This window comes from Coenobita brevimanus, chromosome 70, assembly GCF_032717465.1.
Source record: "Coenobita brevimanus isolate Jiangsu-jjx chromosome 70, ASM3271746v2, whole genome shotgun sequence".
In the NCBI taxonomy this organism is placed as follows: Eukaryota; Metazoa; Arthropoda; class Malacostraca; order Decapoda; family Coenobitidae; genus Coenobita; species Coenobita brevimanus.
In genome coordinates this window covers 16,741,142-16,756,908 of record NC_137023.1, presented here as the reverse complement: position 1 = coordinate 16,756,908, position 15,767 = coordinate 16,741,142, and positions in this window count along the sequence as shown.

The window sequence follows — 15,767 nt, the reverse complement described above, 5'->3', positions numbered from 1 at the left end:
AATTTTGTAGGGGCGTAATGTCACGAATCAAGTTCGCGACATTTCCCTTTTGTGAGAAGCCACGAACTATTAGTGGAAAACTCACTGTGTATCGCTCAGTTAACCGTTTCTCTCTCCATTTTGGGGTATACTTTTCAAAACATTCGTCACTGTTCAAAAGTGACCGATTTAATGCACGTCACTAAGTGCGCTACTGAGCGATACTATTGTTTGTTTATTGTTCGCCCCTGCTTGCCTCAACTGTTAGCCACGCCTTCTTCCGGTGGCTTGTGCGTCCTGCCCATACAATGTATTTTGAATTCAGTCTAGTGTTTGTTGTGACGGAGAGAGGTCCTGTGCTCAAGAAGTGTGAGAGGTCAGCTAGCACCCAAGCTCCACTAGTACAGATTGCCCAGTACTCCCACCCCCTGGGTGATACAGAGCATTCATCGATCAGTACCAATACGCTAGTCCTGTATGAGACAGCCCTAGCATGTATTCAATATGGACGGTGGGTGTTAGCGCCGAAGTGGTGACATGTAGAGAGGTGTAAGGTATGTAGGAGGACGACTCGGCCTTGAGAGCAGGCTGTAAAGCCTATGCCCAGAGTCGGACACATAAAAAAATATATATATATATATATATTTCCTTTTTGTATTTTGTAGTTTTAAGAGTTTAGTTAAGGTGTTTTTCCTAGGCGTAAGTATTTAGCTTTTGTGTGAGTGAGTGAGTGCGATCTCATTTAATTGATTTGAATTGTAACGTTAAATTTACTTTGTAATCAATAAATTTAACAGTTCTTTTTCTTGAGCTTAATGTAAAGTAAACTCTTGTTTCCTTTCTCCATAATTAAGCTTATTTCCCACATAGCTCCTAGCTTGCATAAACGTTTTACTATTCATAACTGGTACTTAGACCAGTCTTGTTGTATTAACTTAAAATCCGTTGTGCCACCTAGGAGTTAATGCATCAGCAAGGACCTGATATTATTATTAGTATTAGTTATTTATTGTCAGGGGTGAAGTAACTTTCTCCAGAGGCTAACAGTACTAATTCAGCATTTGTGAGTAATTAGTCTCTGCTGTGTACTGTTGAGAGAGAGTATAAATAATCGTTCTTAGAGAATCGTGCACAAGCCAGCGTAAAGTAATTGTTGCTTGATGTAGCAAGACAATCATTGTCTCTGCTCTTCAGTATTATTGAATATTAATATCAATTAAATAATATTTAAGCATTTTATATTTAAAAACCTCGTGATATTATAAAAACCCCGTGACACTATAAAGTATGCTTGCGCCCAGTCGGCTTGCTCGGGCCGATTACACTTGGTTCACAGACTACACACACATCCAAAGCCACTGCAACACTACAGTTACACTTACAAGCACTTCTCACCCTACATACAATCTCTACCAGACAGCCTAAGCCACTTGGTAGAGATACGTTGGCTGTATCGTCCTGACTTCCGTCGGGATAGGCCGGTCCTGCAGTGGATACTCAAACGACTGCTGCTGATGATATATATATATATATATGTAAATTATTTATTACCACTGGTTATAACGATTTACTTTCCATTTTACTCTGTAGTAAAGAGAACTGTGGTATATTTCCTAACTTTGTGGTGTATTATTTAATCCAATATTTTTTTTTATTCCTTGTAGCCCAAGGAATAAAACCTGAGCTGGTTCTATTTTTTTCTATCACTTACATGGCGGCCATCTTGAAATCAAACATGGCCTCTCCGAGACACAAGCTTTGCCATACCTCTGTACCTACTTGACATGCAATATACAAATAATGGGTCAAAATTTACATAACTTGGGATGCAGAATTCAATGATGCATTTATTTTAATGTATGGCTAACACAAATTGTACTGTGACCACTGTACACATAATTTTCGGTCCAATAAATACATACTTCCAAGTCATACTTGTGTGTAATCATAGTCTACTCTTGGGTTAGGTTTTGTTATTTCTGTGGCACTGTGTTTCTACATATACTATTAGCTACAGCTGCTTGTGGTGTTGTAGAATGTCGTTGTCCTAATTAACTTTCTCTTTTGTTTCCAAGTCGTGATGTTAGTGATGGAGGTGGTGTTGGAGTCATTTTGAATGATTTACATATGGTGGTGGGAAAATGGCATCTTCAGAAGAGCCTCATGCCAAAAGAAAACTTACAGATTAGGAGCTTTACATTTTTTTTTTTTTTAGAAAAAGTACTAAAGAACAATTAGTTGACTGTAAACATGCAAACTTTAAATATGATTCATATTAATAAAATTTAAATGCCTTTCATCAAAAAGCAGAATTTGGTAATCTACATTTTGTACCTGCCAGTAGAAGACAGACATGGTGGGTTCAGATCTACAGGACAGACTTGCATCATGGCATGCCTCCTTCTACAAGCTGGTAATCAACCGTGCTTATATGGCAAGAGATGAAGAGGTACAGTGATGTATGTGTATCTACAGGTGCTGCTCAGCTTACAAACCGCAAAAGAGGTCGACTGTCATCATCTTCACAGACACAAGAGCCTTAACCAACAACATCACTCTGCACTCAAACCCAGTCTGGTAAATTCTATTAAGATAGGTGCTCCATTTGCCAGAGAGACACAGACCATCCTGTTCATGTTGTTCATCAGTAGATAGAGGTAATAAAATCAGTGAAATAGTACACATTTGAAAACAACAAGTGGAAAGCACATCGTGCAGATGTAATAACCTCTGGTGATCTGCTATCCCGTGATATTGTCTATCACCATCAGTGCTACACACAAGACTGAAAAAAGTACATCCATCGGAGGAAAACTGCTGACCAAAGTGAATCAACCATTGAAACTGATAGTAAAAAAAGAAGAGGCAGAAAACCCAACACTGCTGACTCGTTTCGTTTCGTTTTTAAAGGCTCCAACATGCTTGCATGCATCGGTCTTGGTCACCTAATGGCGGCCCTCCATGCTGCACGATCTGTTGCACCCTCCCTGTTCAGTCCCTTAACCCTGAGGTCGCACTTAATGACCTCGTCCCATGTCTTTCTCGGTCTACCCCTCATAACCCCACCTTCAATATTACCACATCTCACTTTCCTCACCCAATTATCATCCCCCATCCTCTTCACATGCCCAAACCATCTCAATCTACCTCTCCTTATCACAACACCAATACACTCCAGTCCCATCCTACACCTCAACTCTTCCATTGTAAACCCAGCCCCTCCCCCCCAGACCTTGCACGTAGGGACGCACTACACATCCACCTAATCATTGTCATTTCTGTACGTCTGAGCCTGCGCATATCCCCCTCCTTTACTGCCCAGGTCTCACTACCATACAGCAGTGTTGCCAACCAGTGACAACCAAAGTTCCCCACATCTCAAGGCTAAAATTCCCCCAAATTCCCTATTCAGTAATAATATATTATAATCTCTAATCATTATTGTGCAGGTATAATCTAATAGACAGAATACTGCAAACATATTAAGAAGAAATGGTTATTCACAATTGATTTATTAAAATACAGGTTTTTCTAATTGTGTATCCTATTATTTTGGGGAAAATAAATACAATAGCTACAGAAGATATGTACTTTTGGGGTTATGACGAACATTAAGCATATAGTATCAACAATATACTCTTGGGTAGTGTTACACTACAACTATGAATGGTAGAAACAGTATCACCCATATTGCTTTTGGGTTAGCCTTGGAATATGCAATATACGAAACAAATATAGATTATGCTTCATCAAAGTATCCTTGAATTTTGAAGAAAACGTTACACAAACTAACATCTCTCAATTTTCTCTTAATTTAGGGTATGTCTAATGTTTTTCTGTACAGTTACTTCTGGACATGAAAAATAATAATGGGCACAGTTTGTGGAAGGCATCATTATCATTATTAACAGTCAACTGATCTCTGCTACTGATGCTGTTGTCACCCATTTTCGTTCATCCGAATGCACGCGAAATATTGACGTTATTGATGAAGAAAAACAGATGCATTATTGTTTCATTTTAGAAAATATAAAGTCACTCAGAAATTACGGTATTTATACAGTATATAACATACATACAGCTCAGTTTATGGGTTAAGTATCCTGCCATTGGCAAAAAAATCCCCAGATTGAAAGTCGATTTCCCCATTTCCCCATTTGTACCTCGAATTCCTTAAATCTGGGGATAATTCCCCATAGTTGGCAACACTGCCATACAGCATTATACTCCTAACATATGCTGCATACAGTGACCCCTTAGCACGTAGGGAGAGTCCTCTCAATGTCAGGAGAGGCAACAGCTCCCTGAACTTCTTCCAACCACTTCTCACCCTAGCCACAGAGCTAGCTCCAGCCCCACCTCCGGCACACAACATGATTCCCAAATAACAAAACTCTTCCACACACTCAAGAGATTCACCAGCAGGTTCAATCCTTTCACGCCTGACAATCTCCACCTACTCTCCCCGACACGCCATACATATAAAATCAGCATTATCTCGCAGTCTACCTCTGATACCACTACATCTCTTGTGCACCCATTTATCACAAACACCGCACGAGATGGAATTACCTCCCACGCCCTTGTGGCAAACTAAACATGGCCACCCTCCCTCGTCTTTGACAGTACTGCCACCAACCCTAGATATCATCACTTTTGTTTTATCTGCATTTACCCTTAAGCCCTTATGCCCTATACCATCTCTCCACTTCCTGAACCTTTCCTCCTCCTCCCTTTCATTCTCTGCAATCAACACCAAATCATCAGCATACAATATCTCCCACAGGAGTCCATTTCTGAAGTCACTGAGAGGGCCTCAAGTACCATGATAAACAACATGGGACTCAAAACTGACCCCTGATGCACACCAACGTTCACGCAAAACTTATCACTCAAATCTCCATTCACTCTTACGCACATACATAGCCATAATCACTCTGACCAGCCACTCCTCCAAGTCAACTTTCTCACTGCCCACTTCACCACCTCTCTAGGGACTTTGTCAAAAGGATTTTCAAAATCCACAAAAACAAAATACAGATCCCTTTTCTTACAAATAAATTTTTCCTGAAGCTGTCGAACAATGAATATGGCATCAGTGGTCCCCCTACCTGGCACAAACCCAAACTGCTTCTCATCGATATTCACTCTAGCTCTAATCATGCCTTCTAGAACTCTCTTCATTACCTTCATTATCTGATCTAAAAGCTTTATACCTCTATAATTTCCTCTTTTAGGCCATCACCCTTCCTTTTATACACATTTACAATTACACTCTTCAGCCAATCATCTGGGACAACACACTCATAAATAATCATATTTATCAGGTCACTGACTAACCTCACCCCCATATATCCTGAGGCCTTCAACATTTCGGCAGTCAACCCAGACACACCTGCTGCCTTCCCCACCTTCATCCTGCCTATTGCCTCACTCACAGTAGCAGCATCAATCAAAGGCCAAGGGCCAAACTCTGGCTCCAAACCTTCCTTGTCCCAGTCAAACTCCTCATTCAACAACCGGCTATAATGCTCTCTCCACGCATCTTAAAATCCTTACTGCTCACAACTACCCTTCCTTCATCATTCCTTACACACTGCTCACCTATAATATCCCGATTATCCCTCTTCATCTGATTTGCCACCTTAAATATCATATTTTTCCTTTCCCCATGATTTAGGGGGAGGCGGTGGCTCAATCGGTAGAGAGTTGGCCTGCAGTCCTGACGGACCCGGGTTCAAATCCCGCTGAGGCAGGGAACAGTTTAAGGATTTGAATTCCATAAAATCAGACTTTACTGATCTACCAGAAGACCCGCCGACATGTCGTAAAAATACCCCCGCTAATACCAATACATCAGTCTTATATGAGACAGCCCTAGCATGTATTCAGTATGGACGATGGGTGTTAGCGCCGAAGTGGTGACATGTAGAGGTGTGCGGTACGTAGGAGGACTACTGGGCCTTGAAATCAGGCTGTGAAGCCTATGCCCAGAGTCGGTCACATTAAAAAAAAAAAAAAAAAAAAAAAAAAAGTAAAAGTCCGTGTGACTCAGACTTCCCCCTGTATACCTCTCTTCTAGCCCTACGCTTGGCAGCCAAGTATTCCTCCTTGCTACCATCCTTCTTCCATTTCTGGAAAAGCCTTCTTTTCTCCTTAACTGCAGTTTCTACACCCTCATCCCACCACCAAGTTACTCTATGTCTTGGTCGTCCCCTTGCCCAACCGCATAATAAAGAGATTGTTCTTGAGGGCTCTGTTCTGTTCATTGACGCCTCTATCTACGGCGCCCTGTTCAGCCACCACTCTCATCTCGCTATGGAAGGCATCCCTTACTACTTGGTTTTCCAGCTTCCATATTTTCCTCCTAGGTACATAAGTCCACTTTTTCATCACTCGTTCTTTAAACACCATATCACATATCAGATATAGAATTTCTAAGCATAATGCAGATCAGATATTTGTTCTAAGATGTTTAGTGGAGAAGTATCTAGAGAAGGGAAGGAAAGTGTATGCTGCCTTCATGGACTTGGAGAAAGCTTATGACAGAATAGATAGGCAACGTATGTGGAAGGTATTAAGAATATATGGAGTGGAGGGGAAATTGTTGAGTGCGTGAAGAGTATGTACGAGAGAGCTAGGGCTACGGTGAGAGTGGATGGTGAGCTGAGTGAGTTCTTTGATCTCAATGTGGGACTGAAACAGGGTTGTGTGATGTCTCCATGGCTGTTTAATATATACATGGATGGGGTTGTAAAGGAGGTGCAAGGTAGGGCAGTGGATGTGGTGCTGGCCCTAATGAATGAGGGTGAGATTTGGAAGCTTTCGGTGTTGCTGTTTGCTGATGATACAGTATTGTTGAGTGAAGATGAATGGGAGTTGCAAGGTTTGGTGAATGAATTTGGGACAGTGTGTAGGAGGAGGAATCTGAAAGTTAATGTAAACAAAATTAAAGTTATGGTGTTTGAGAGGAATGAAGTCACAGAGTGTGCAGTGAGGTTGGATGGTGAGGATATGGAGAATATGAGTGCATTCAAGTACTTGGGTAGTGTGATGAGTAAGGATGGAACTTTGGGGGATGAAGTGCGTGAAAGGGTACAGCAGAGAAGGAAGGTTGTTGGTACGCTGAAAGCAGTGATGAGAAATAGGGAGGTGAGTATGGAAGTTAAGAAGTCACTGCATGATAGTATTGTGATCCCTACCCTGACGTATGGATGCGAGGCATGGACCTTGCAAGAGGGGAACAAGTCAAGAGTGAGAGCAGTGGAGATGAGTTACTTGAGAGGAGCATGTGGAGTGACGTGGAGGGACAGGTTGACGAATGAAGAAGTGAAGGAACGTTGTGGGGTAGATGTGGATGTGGTTGAGAAGATTAGGAGAAATACACTGAGGTGGTTTGGACATGTGGAGATAATGGAGAATGAAAGACTGACTAAGAGGGTGTATGTAGGTGAGGTGGAGGGAGGGAGAGGGAGGGGTAGACCGAGGATGAGGTGGAGGGATGGAGTTGAGAGGTATATGAGGGAGGGGGGGGTGAGTTGGGGGGAGGGTAGTCAAATGGTGGGTGACAGAGCGACTTGAAGGCGTTTTGTCTGCGGCCACCCTTTGCGGGATTAGGGCGTCGGGCTATAGATAGATAGATAATGCAGAGTAGGACTGATTCTGAACAGTAGGCTACATACGTTTTCCAGAAGCTCAAAAGCTCTACCTGGATGTCTTGGAAAGCTATGAATTATCCCAGTATGTAACTGAAGGGCAGCATGGAAGGAAGAGTCTGGATAATTTGAAGAATGTCTTTATTACCAAAGGCTATCGCAGAAAACCAGCCCTTATTCATTCAAAAGATGCCGTCATGACTGCAGTTCGCACAAATGCTGCATCTGAAAAATAACTTCAAAACTTTGCTGCAGAGTGCGACAACTATACGCAATACTGTACAGAGGGCTCTAAAGACATCTTGGTCATATAAAGGATCACTCAGGAATGAGTTAAAGTCAGGCACACCACAGGAATTGATATGCTGTGTCCAATTGATCATACAAGGGACCTACTGTATGATAACTGAAGCACGGAGTGAGACAACCGATAAAGCATACAACTTTATTGGGCAATATATCATTCAAAAATTAAATCAGACAGGCAGATGCAGTGCTTGCCAAAGTCTTCCCCACCAGTCTTTCGTTCTACAACAGAAACTCCCTTAGCAGTTGCACTATCTTTAAAATGCCATCACCTCAATCATAGCAAGAAATAAATTGTTATGTTGCACAGGAGTGGAACTGGAATCTCCTACAAACATTTGAAAGACATCACGTCCAAAATTGCCGGCAACAGTCCAAATAAATATGGAAGAATTTCATGCCATATATGTGCCCCCAGGTCTGCACAAGAATGTGCCAATTAGATGCTCTGGAGATAACACTGATGAAAAGGTTTATACTCTGGATGGTTGCAACACTTTCCATGGCACAGCTCTAGCTGTATATCAGAAATGTCAGCTTGACACATCCCAATAAGAAACAGTCACTCTTCCTGCCAACCTCACTGAAAAGGTATCTTCCACTTTAAACACAGTTCCTTTGACAGTCAAAGAAATGTCAGAATGCAACATATATTTTTTTTATTTGCATCCGACTCTGGGGATAGGCTTCACAGGCTGCTCCCAAGGCCCAGCAGTCCTCCTACATACCATACATCTCTACATGTCACCACTTCGGCACTAACATCCACCGTCCATATTGAATACATGCTAGGGCTGTCTCATACAGGACTGGTGTGTCGGCGGGTCTTTTGATAGTTCAGTAAAGTCTGCTTTTTATGAAATTCAAAACCATAAACTGCTCCCTGCTCCAGCGGGGATTTGAACCTGGGTCCATTTGGACTGCAGGCCACCTCTCTACCGACTGAGCTACCGCCTCCCTCAAAGTCCAAAGCCAATCAGGAGTCCAAAGTATGAAAATTTCAGGCTAGGCCAGTACAACTCAGAATGACATGGTTGGCTGTTGGCTCGATATGCCCACAGGCCAGGTGCTACCAACTTGCACTGTGTTCCCATCTGATCTGCAAACAGTTCCTTTGTGAATTTGCCTGATAATGATGATCACCTATTGAATCGCAGCCACAGTCTGCCAATCATCAATGCACCGGCTCATCAATGGAAAACATTAATTACAGCTTTAGAAAAGTTTCACCTACTTGACAAAATGACATGCCCTGATATTACTGGCAAGGTCCTTGTGGCCTTGGACATGGTCTTGGACGAAAGGGCACTCAATCTTGAGTACCTTGATGAACAGTATGAAGGGAAATGGATGATATGTCCTAGTGGATTCCACCTTGTGCTGTGTGCCCTAAGATGCCAAGGTAAATCTGTAGAAAACAGTGGCCTTTATGAAGCCTGGAGCATGGATTTGTACAGAAGTGTAACTGTTGCTCAGATTCGAAGTTGAAATAATCACATCCGTGCTGTGCAGACTCATAATATGTCCTTAGAAGTGTTTTATGATCTATGGTTTTCAGCACTCCTGGAGGAACGACAGTTAGTTTTTGATGCCCTGAAGAAGTCCTGTCAAAATTATCTGAAGCTTAATATCACAAAAAGGATGCCAAAAAAGTTCATCAAAAACTTCTGGTGGTAGCTGAACAGCTTAACCTTGAGAAGCAGTTGGATGTCATTGATATTGTAAATCCCATAGTCAGTTTCTAATGTACAGGTGGGCAAGGATGTTCGTGAGACAAGTGATGGCTTTGCTCGACTTCATCCGTTCACTGAAGGATACTGATCTCTTTCTGTATTTGGCATTTCTTGAAAATTTATGCAGGTAATTTTTCAGTTACAACAGACTTAATTATGGGCAAAACATTACAGAGTACCTCGCCAGGGTAGGTGACGCTAAAATTTCAGATAAGATCTTATGGGAAAGGTTGCTAGCTGGTTGTTTTGCCTTGAAAACCAGCCATATACCTTTCACTCACTGACATCGATCAACGACAAGAGTTCCTAAGCAAAGTCCTTAAAGGAGATGATGGGATGAAGGGAATCACAAGTCGACCTACAACACTCCTGAAATTTTGCCTGTCTGTTTCGGAAGTTTGGCGTTTAGCATCGGAAAGTGAAGAAATGATTGGCATGACACATTCAACCAGAACTCATCACCACCATTTAACACCAACCATATTTCATCACACAGAGAAATGTGTACAACAGTTGATCACTGTGTTTCAATCCATTTGCAGACACTTCGCCGATGCTCCACAACGTCATGACAAACCAAGTGATGCCTGAAGCTACTGAGGAAGACATTTTGAATATGGAAATCCGTGGACAACATGCCCTGAAAACTTTTGTGAAGCAAGGCATTTGTGGTTCAACAAATCTATGGGATGCAATGAAAAAACAAAAGTTTCTCAGCTGGAAAGATTCTTGCAGGCCTGCAAAACTTAAGATGCAAGAGGTGTTAAGCTGAAGGCCACAAATTCATTCTTTGCCATAATGCTGATATCTGTTAAATCAAATCGTCAAACGGATCTCGATGAAATGATATCAGCCTATGAATTTACTGCCAGCAATGCCTGCCTTATGAACTCTGATGGATCACTCATTACTAGCACAAAGAAGAATGAACTCTTGCATGTTCTGGAAGAACTACACCCACAGGAGGAACATGCTGATTACCCATTATCTGAGAATACCTGTCTCATTATAGATGGCATGTCGGTTGTTCAGGAAACTATTTCAGCTGCACAGCCAAAAACCTGCAAGGATCTGGCTGATGTGTTTATCAGAAAGATTGCAGCAAGTTCTACTGGCTATGAAGGTCGTCGCCTCATCTTTGATAACCATGCACGAGCTGACTCTGTCAAGGAAATCATGCGACATGGTCAAAATCAAGGCAACACATGTGAATTCCATGTTGCCGATGCAGCATCTGTACAAAATGTCAACACTTTCTTGGCCAAGAATGTCACAAAGGATGCATTGACTTTGTACAATGCTGAAAAGGCCCTTACCATTAATAAACCAATGGCGACACTCATAATACTTCATGTGAAAACCACCAGAAATGATTCTCCAAAAACTAGTGTCAGTACTCAAATTGAAGCGGATATTTTAATGATGCTACATGTAGCTGAGCTAAATGCTAAAGGGAAGATTGTCCATTTCCTCACCCAAGAAACAGATGTACTGGTATTGGCCCTTAGGCGGTATGAACTGTTTGGACCCCATACTGCCATGGTTTTTGGGACAGGAAAGCACAAACGAACAGTCTATTGAAACCTGTTTATGAACAACTAGGTGCTCCTAAAGCCGATGCTCTTCCAGGCCTCCATTGTTTGACACATGCGGCCAAATTTGTGGAAAGTGAAAAAAATTACTTTCAAAGTCGTCAACCAGAGTTCATCCACAGTTTTACAAGACCTGGTTGATTTGGGTAGGGATGAACAACCCTCTGTCAGTTTTATGTCCTTGTGTGAAAGTTTTCTTTGCCAGTTGATGAGCACAAAATAAAAAAAATCAAGGAAATACTGCAGGAGAACTTCGGTGGAGCCATTTCACTGGTAATTCAAGTACTGACAATATCCCTCCTACATCTGGAGCATGGCACCAGCACATTCCTCGAGCTCATATGCACGCTTATATTATGGCATCGAGATCTGGTACTTCATCCCAAACATCCAGACGCATGCCGGTTTGGCTGGTCTAAAACATCTAATGACAAAATTATTGCACAATCATTTAAATTACGTGCAGCCCCATCAGCCATAGCTGAGCTCCTGAAGTGTGGGTGTGAAATCAGCCGCCTCACTCGAAACTGTTCCTGCAACTAGAACAACTTACAATGCACTGATTTGTGCAAGTGCAAAGAAGGAGAGGACTGACAGAACAGCTTTCTTCCTATTCACAGCCCTGAAGCTGAATCTGATTATGATGATAAAATTAACAACTAAATGCAGGATTGTAACATAAATAAAATTCATTGATGTATGTATAATTTTTAATATTCGATTACCCATTTATGTTAGTGTTTCATATGCAGTTATTAATTACTTTGTAAGTAACCTGCTGGAAATATAATTGTTTCTGAGGTAGCTAAATTGCTTTTTCAGGAGGTGAACTGGCAAAACACTGTTCGTTACCTTATATGCACAACTCTGTTGCATCTTTAACTCTTTTCTATCACTATTCAATGGTCATTGCTCCTATGAACTGTCTGCTTGCATCCCTTCAACTCTACAATGGGCGCGTAGCACCCGTCAAGCAGCAAACTCTCATCCCTTTTCTGTCCAACTCTCTAATGCAAGTTAACCGTTACACCTAGTCTTTCATTTATGCAATAGGTCAGCTCTGGAACTGTCTCCCTCTGTCTGTATTTCCTGCTTCCTATGATCTCCAGTCTTTTAAACACAGTGTATCCAGGCATCTCGAAATGATCGGATCTTGAATTTGGCGCTCTCTTGTATTTTGCTTTTCTCTTGGAGAGAACAGTTATTGCGGGCTCATAGCCTTTGGTTCCTTCTTCCTCATATTAAAAAAAAAAAAATCAGATATCTTTATATGTATAATAATTATACAGCCTGTGTCATATCATAGTTTGATTTTCTTACTTAATAAAGTCATTCATATCAGAAGACTTCTTTGAAACTCAGAGTTGAAATGGTTTTGCCTTCATAAAATAAAACTTTGCTTCGGAAGCAAGTTATCAGTAATTTTCATCAAAAGAATCTTTAAAAATATACTGGACCATGCATAAATGCATTTCTTGTCATTCTGACCTGCTTAATACATTTCCCCATCCCAAATTATGTACATTTTGACCCATTACTTGCATCTTCTGTCAATTAGGTACAAAGGTTTGGCAAAACATTGGTTTTTCAGGACGGCCACTTTTGATCTCAAGATGGCCACCTTCTGGGTAACAAAAAAATTGAACCAACTCAGGTTTCGTTCCTTAGTCTACTAGGTCTGAAAAAAGCTATAGTTCCAAAAATATACCCGAGTACTGGGAAGGCAGGATATATGCTACATGTTTCCCTACAATACTGTATTTGGTGGGAAGATTGTGAGCCATCATCTGGAACACATGAAGGGGGAACTACTTTGTAATAAGATATCTTGTAATGCCATAAATTTGACGTTGTAGTTCGATTTTACCCCATCAACTGTAACCGTATGGTATATGGAACATACCCTTACCTATGTATCTTTAGTATAGATGATATACATGTTGCACAATTAACTGACCATAAAAACTACTACAAATGCGCCAACCCGTCACTCTTGTAAGGGGTACCAACTGTCCAAACTCTGTTACATAGCACCGCTGTCCCAGGTTCATATGTGAGCAACTGTGCAATTGTGAGACCTGGAAACTGACAAAATAGATGGATAATCAACAAATCCGTTCTCAAAGACCAATGGAAAGACAGTGTTAGGAATATTTTTAAGAGACTGGAAAAGATCTGCTTGGGTGTTAGAGCAAACTAAAGTCAAAGACATTATTAGTTTTATAAAAGAATAGAAATGGAGATGGGCAGGTCATGTAGCAAGAATAAGGGATAACCGATGGAGCAAGAGGCTGGACGACTGGATACCAAGAGACTCAAAGTATTACTGAAAAAGGTCAGACAAGAAGTGGAGAGATGAGATAGGTCTGAAGGCAAAACGTGGCAGAGATTGGCTTAGTCAAGGAATTCGTGGAAAAGATTGGGGGAGGCTTTGTTCAGCAGTGGACTTGCAATGGCTGACGATTTCATATATATATATATATATATATATATATATATATATATATATATATATATATATATATATACCTTGAGAAGGTGAAAGTGGCGGTGACTGTAGCGTATACAATGTGTGAGGAAAGGAGTGAGAGAGAGAAAGGTTTTGGGATGAGCTGGATGAAGCAGCAGGAGAAGTGCCCAGGAGCTATGGTGTGATCATAATGGGCAATATGAATGGAAGAGTAGGCACTGGTCCTGAGGATAACATAATGGGTTGTAATGGAGTACCAGGAGAAAATGATAATGGGACGTGACAGAAGGATATGTGTCAGTAAAGGAGGTTGTGCATTTGCAACTCGTATTTCAAACACAGAGATGCACATAAATATACATGACATAGAGGGAACGGGGATCATGTTAAAAGACACCTGATTGATTACATGCTCGTAGAGACGTCGATGATGGGAATGGTTGCTGATACGAGTGCGGTGAGAGGACGATGTGGAGGTGCGTCAGAACATAATATGATTGTGGTACGCAAGATCAAGCAGAGAGAAGTGAGGTGGACCAGGAGAGAAAGGAGCAGTCAGGGAGAAAGACAAAGTCGAGAAGCTGAGGATCAAAGAAATATCAGATGAATACAGGACCACAGTAGGGCAGGAGTGAATTGTAGTGAAATGGATCTGGACAACCTGTGGAATGCATAGAGGGATTGCTTTGTTAGAAATGCTAAAGCGGCTTGTGATGTGGCAAGAGTAACAACAAAGAGGAAAGGTACGGCATGGTGGGGTGACGAGGTTAAGAGGGCGATGAAGGAAAAGAGGAAGAAGTGGATAAAGTTGTTACAGGACAGAGGCTCATTTGTAAAAAGAACTGAATATACTGAGAGCAAGAAGGACGTAATGAGAATATTGAAGAGGAAAAAGGAGGTAAATGATGATCTAGGAAGAAGAATGAATGTAAACTACTCTGTAAATAGGAAATTGTTCTGGAAAGAGGTGCAGAAATGTAGAAGTCAAAACAGAAAGAAATTTGATGGTGTAAGGGATGTAGGTGGTAGATTATTAACCCATGGGGATGAAGTAAGGGCCAGATGGAAAGAATATTTTGAAAGCCTGATGAATGGGAATAGAGAAAGCAGAGCGGCTGTAAACATGATTGGTTTGGGGGATGTGCAGAGAAGGAATGCAGTGCCAGGAGACATGACACTCGCGCAGGTGAAGAGCACTGTGAAGTGGCTGAAAAATGGGAAAGCAGAGAATGAGATGATTGTTGTGGAGAGAGCGGAATGAAGTGCTTGTTGAAGATATGTAAGAAGGCATGGATGAGTGAAACTGTGCCAGTAGAGTGAAGAAACGCCGTGATTGTACGCCTATACAAAAATACAGGTGAGCGAAGTGAGTGCAAGAATTATCGTGGTAGGGAAGGTATATGGAAGAATTATTTATAGAGAAAATAAGAGAAGTATCAGAAGTCCTAGTGAGTGATGAATAGGGTGGCTTTAGGAGTGGCAGAGGATGTGTCGATGAAGTATTTACAGTGAGACGGATAGCAAAGAAAGTTTGTGAGAAGGACCATAAGGTGTTTATGGCATTCAAGGATCTGGAGAGAGCATATGACAAAGTGGACAGAGAAGGATTGTGGAAAGTTCTGCGCATGTACGGTGAAAATGGTAAACTGCTATGTGCTGTCAAGAGTTTTTATGATGGTAGTGAAGTATGTGTAAGGGTTCATGGGCATTTATGAGAATGGTTCACGATCGGTGTGGGCGCATGACAAGGTTGTGTGATGTCCCATTAGTTGTTCAATATATACAGTATACTCGTATATGGATGGGGTGATGAGAAAACACGATTAATGGAGAGAGGGATGTCGTTGGTAATGAATGGTGATTGATGGAATGTCTCAAGTTTGTTGTATGCTGATGATACAGTACTACGTGCAAATACCTAACAAGATCTTGGTAGACTAGTGCAGAGATTTGCTGATGTCTGTGAGCATCATGCCTTGAGAGTAAATGTAGAAAAGAGTAAAGTGATGGTTATTGTGAGAGAAGGTGACTC